General features: G+C 36.5%; 1 non-coding gene across 1 annotated transcript; it reads left to right on the forward strand.

Moving 5' to 3' along the window:
- Window positions 1-3,270: 3,270 nt before the first annotated feature.
- Window positions 3,271-3,375, forward strand: LOC136145290 (U6 spliceosomal RNA). The gene has a single exon (XR_010658737.1). It is a non-coding gene; the product is annotated as a U6 spliceosomal RNA (small nuclear RNA).
- Window positions 3,376-5,681: the final 2,306 nt, after the last annotated feature.

Here is a 5,681-nt window from a genome sequence, read left to right on the forward strand (position 1 = left end):
ATATAGGTTAGAGTGTGCATATTGCTGAATGGCTTTTGGAGCAATCTTTCAGTTGAGATCCATTGGTAGGTCAGGAAATCAGTTCAGAAAAGCTGCAATAAGCATTTTTAAAAATGAAATAGTAAAAATACCTAGAAACCAAAAGCATTAGCCATATGTGCATGTGGGTGTGTGTGGGTGTGTGTGTGTGTGTAAGTATTGGGTTGCAAAATAAAGGGTATTTCTTACTGTGGGGTGAAACAGCAAAAAATATTTCTTAAATAATTTGTAAAACTATTTTAGGGAATTACCTAAAATGTGATAGCTGAAATAATTGAGCAACCTTCCTATGAGGAAAGAGATAGTAAGTGCTAGTTGAACTGAGCAGTCAGATTAACAAATTTGGTTACAGTGGGACCAAACAGAAAAATTAGATTTAAGATGGCTCTCCTATATTTTTTTCTGGAGTCACTGGAAACCTCTTTTATTCCATAAATAGCTTAACCTAAAACATTATATTCATATATTTTCAGAACATTTCAGAAATATAAATATCATCAAACCTCTGTGGGTTACATTTTGATGAAATATAAATATTCCGATAGGTTGTTTTTCTTAGTGTTCTACTTCATATGGATCGGACTCGTCAGAAAACATCTCTAATATCTCTTTTACAGATGGATTCCTGAACCAACCAAATCTAAAATGTACTCCATAAGTATGTCACAATATTTTATTCTTTTTATAACACTTATCATTACCCTGAATTATCTTGTATAATAAAAATATTTGTTTCTACCTCATTTTCCTACCTAAAACCAATCTAATAAAAACTAGTTTTCTAACTAAAACTCAATCTAAAACCCACCCATCCATCTTTCCACAATGTAAGCTCCACAGAGGAAAGTCTTTGCCTCTCTTGTTCACTGCTTGCCTCAGAAAAGTGTCTGACACAAAGTCATTCTTCAACGAATACTTATTGACTGTGGATTAGTTGCTCAGTTGTCCCTGACTCTTGGTGACCCCATAGGGGGTAGCCCACCAGACTCCTCTGTCCATGGGGTTTTCCAGGCAAGAAGACTGGAGTGGGTTTCTACTTCCTTCTCCAGAGGATTGTCCTGACCCAGGGATCAAACCCAGGTCTCCTTCATTGCAGGCAAACTCTTTACCACCTGAGCCACGAGGGAAACCTACTGACTGAGTCACTAGGAAAACACTTGCTGACTAGATGACTGATTTAAGAAATGATGACAAAAGCCACTTTCCGCTATATAAAAACTTTATAAGAGTGGAAATCAGGACTTCTATAGCAATATACCATTCATAATGATTTTGGGGGGCCTGCTTTGTCTTCATTAGACTTTATATTTTCTTTATAAGTAGGAGTGTTTGGATTCTAAACCTGACTAACTTAGGGAATAATCAGGGAAAAAAAAAAAAAAAGAGCTTATTACCAACTCCGACCAGCAATCACATTTAAAACCGGAATCAACAGTTCTTAAGATGCAATGTAAATACAATTTGTAACTAAGGTGGCTATGTTACTATATCACTCTGTTCATCTGCTATTTAGGGCTCAATCCAACCGGTCCATCCTAAAGGAGAGCAGTCCTGGGTATTCACTGGAAGGAATGATGCTGAAGCTGAAACTCAAATACTTTGGCCACCTTATGCGAAGAGTTGACTCACTGGAAAAGACCCTGATGCTGGGAAAGATTGAAGGCAGGAAGAGAAGGGGACAACAGAGGATGAGATCCTGGATGGCATCAGCGACTCAATGGACATGAGTTTGAGTAAACTCCGGGAGTTGGTGATGGACGGGGAGGCCTGGCGTGCTGCGATTCATGGGATCTCAAAGAGTCGGACATGACTGAGCAACTGAATTGAACTGAACTAAACTGAATGAGTCCTTTGTGCATTAAAATCTGTCAAATATACTCCCAAGAATTCTTTTTTTCAGGGCAGCAAATTAAGAGGAGTGGATGATAACTATCTCTATTATAGGCTGGGAAACTAATATATCTGCCTGAGTGCACTTATTTGAATGGAAAATAGGTGGATATAACATACACTGAAAAGAAATATGGTAAAGCCTTTAAGTTAACAGGCAGCTGACCCTATGTTGAAGGTTAAGCATTTAATACTTCAAAACTAATATTACCGGGGAGAAATTTTGCCTTTAAGTGGTAATTAAATTTAGTCCTCAAAAATTTGGAGAGGTAAGACATTTAAATTAATAGATGAGTTTTTAGCAAAACTGTGACATTGAGACCACATTCATTTTGTACCTACCCTATTTAAGATATTACTGCAATGAGAAAACCATTATTTTAAATACAGTATTTGGCAGATAGATACTGCAATAAATATGTTACATCTCTCTAATACACCATTCAATCCTAAAGGAAATCACTTCTGAATAATCATTAGAAGGACTGATGCTAAAGCTGAAGCTCCAATACTTTGGCCACCTAATGGGAAGAGCTGACTCATTGAAAAAGATCCTGATGCTGGGAATGATTGAGGGCAGGAGGAGAAGTGGATGACAGAGGATGAGATGGTTGGATGGCATAACTGATTCAATGGACTTGAGTTGGAGAAGGCTCTGGGAGTTAGTGACGGACAGGAAGTCCTGAAGTGCCGCAGTCCAGGGCGTTGCAAAGAGTTGGACACAACTGAGTGACTGAACTGAACTGAACAAATGCTAGCAAAGTAATGCCCAAAATTCTTGCCCATAGTAGTAGATATAATGGTCATCTGAACTAAATTTGCCCATTCCAGTCCATTTTAGTTCACTGATTCCTAAAACATCAATGTTCACTCTTGCTATCTTCTGTTTGACCACTTCCAATTTGCCTTGATTCATGAACCTAAAATTCCAGGTTCCTATGCAATCTTGTTCTTTACAGCACTAGACTTCTAATACTAGGTACAATTGATACCTTTCAAGTTGAAATTCAGTTTATTTATATACATCCTCCTCCAAGGTCTCATCAAGTACTTCGTTTGTTATGTTAGAGCAGATGTAGCAAAGAGCAAAGAGGAAGTATGTCAAATCAAACAGTTTGTTATTTGACCTTGTGAATAATCCAGAGAAGCATGTACAGTGTTTAAATTCTGAGGCTTAAGATAAATATTTCAGAAAGACTCTCTACTTTGTTGATTGGTAAAATGCACCACAGAATATCATGTCCTCATTGTTCAGTGTAAAGAAATATGGAACTTTTTGAAAAGAATTGCTTGTCTGGTAAAGATGGAAGGTGTACTGAAATAGGCCTTAAAAAATAGACTGTGCTAGCTTTGGCAGCACATATACTAAAATTGGGATGATGCAGAGAAGATTAACATGACTCTGTACAGGATGACACACGCATTTGTGAAGGATTCCATATTTTTGCTATATTTGTAGGTTGTTAAGAGAATTATCTTTTTCATCACAATAAAAATTTTTTTTTCTTTTTTTGTAACGATGAGATTATGGATCTATATAAGATTATGTTAAACTTGTAGTAATCATATCACGATATATGTAAGTCCAATCATTATACTATGCAGCTTAAACTTATACAGAGCTGTATGTCCACTGCATCTCAACGAAACTGGAAAAAAATAGATTATGCCATTAAAACATAAAATTGAAAGATAATAAGAATAGCAACAAAATAAGGTTAGTTTATTTTGTTGTATCCTGAGTTAGTATCAGTTTCTGAATCAGGTTCTTTCTCACAAAAACCTTAGGAAGCATTGGGTTGGCCAAAAATTTTGTTCAGATTTGGTCCACTGGCTAAGTTTGTAAGTGTTGGTAGGTAAGAAAGAATACTTCTGATACATGCAGTGTCTTACTTTGTGAAAACATGAAAAAATTTAAACAGTGACTTTTATTAAAACATAATTTAAAAAATTAAGAGCACTGCTTTGGTGTTTTAATTCCATTGTGTCAATTTTGATTTCCTTCAAACAGTAGAGATTGAAGTCTTCAAAGGGATCCCACAAGGGCGCATATGCTAAAATGCCATTTCCAAAAGATCACAACTGATGCTCACAAGTTATTCTCACAAGGATCATATGCAACAAATATAAGCTTGGTATTATACAATTTGAGGAAGATTAGTGAAGTCAAGGAGCCACAACTGTCACACTCATAGGATGATAGTGTTAGCTGCTCAGTCGTGTCCAACTTTTTGCTACCCCATGGACTGGACTGTAACCCACCGGGATCCTCTGTCCATGGGATTCTCTGATCAAGAATACTGGAGTGGATTGCCATTCCCTTCTCCAGGGCATCTTCCTGACCCAGGGATCAAACCCAGGTCTTCTGCACTGCAGGCAGATTCTTTACGATGTAAGCCATCAGGGAAGCCCATATACTCACAGAAATACCACTCAAATATCCGTGCCTTTCAATGGAAGCACAGCAAATATGCATATACAATTAAATTGTTTGACATTCGAAATGTGTGCCATTGCCCTGTGTAACTCTAACACATTAACCTGTATACGGCAATCCCTTGGTGGCAGTGATTGACTCAGGATGGTACAATCAAAGTGAAGCAATTAATTCACTGGCTGTGGGAAGTAGCCTCTTCCTGCACTGAAAAAGGAAGTTATGTAAGTCAGGCTGCTGCAACTATTTATATGCCCACTATGAGGGCAACTCGCTTGTAGGTGAAGTTGCAACACAGAAGAGGGTAGAAAAAAATGATTAATTGTAAATCATTTAGTTTAAATAAGTCTTTACCTTCAGATATTTGACTGGTTACAAGGACTGCTTCTCTGGCTGAGTTTTAGTTATAGTTAGTTATGTAAACGTTATAGGGACATTGTTTATATACAATACAGACACCTAGTGCTTTCAGGTGATTCCTATGATGGGTAAGATATTTAGAAAATCATTTAATACATACTAAGTGCAAAGAGCTAGTATAGACTTTGAGAAGAAGAAATCATTATAAATTAGTTGCTTTGAGAATGATTCTGAATCAAATAACTCCAACACCGTGAATTACAAATTATGTGCTAATATAGCTATATATAAAGTGTTATCAATGGTGAGAAAACTGTGAAAACTCATACACTGTGATTCATATGAAATACTTTTTCAAAGCAAGGTTTCTGCAATCCATTTTGGATCTCATTTATACTATTATCTATGCAGAATGGGCTAGGGAAGAGTGGAATTGCTGCAGTCTATACAAAACAAGTGAACAGGATTGTCTTGGAGTTGTGCCATCTTTGCACAGGTAGTAATTTGTCTCAATGAAGATTGTTGCCTTGATTATTGATATAAAAATATAGAAGTTTGTAAGATCAGGTTCTCTCTAAGAAGGGAAAAATTTGATAGTATAAGCATACTTTTGAAATAACATTTTATTTTCAAGTTGACACTTTAGACTTTTACTTGTTGTCAGTAAAATAGAGCAAAATTGGTTATACATATATCACTTCTTTCCCCCCCTACTTCTCAAGCCACATTCTCCACAGCACACAGAAATATTCATGCACAAGAAGATATATGAATAAAAATGAAGGAACTTCACACACATTGCAAAGGGGATGCTGTGGTAGTTAGTATGAAATATTAAGTAAAAGCTAAACGAGTGACTGGGGATAAAGGTCTTCATTAAATAACTCGTTTTTTTGTGAGATTCAGACTATGCAATCTAGCATGTAACAATTTAGTACAGACATAAGCCATGTATAAG

The sequence above is a fragment of the Muntiacus reevesi genome, chromosome 12 (genome assembly GCF_963930625.1).
Source record: "Muntiacus reevesi chromosome 12, mMunRee1.1, whole genome shotgun sequence".
NCBI lineage: Eukaryota > Metazoa > Chordata > Mammalia > Artiodactyla > Cervidae > Muntiacus > Muntiacus reevesi.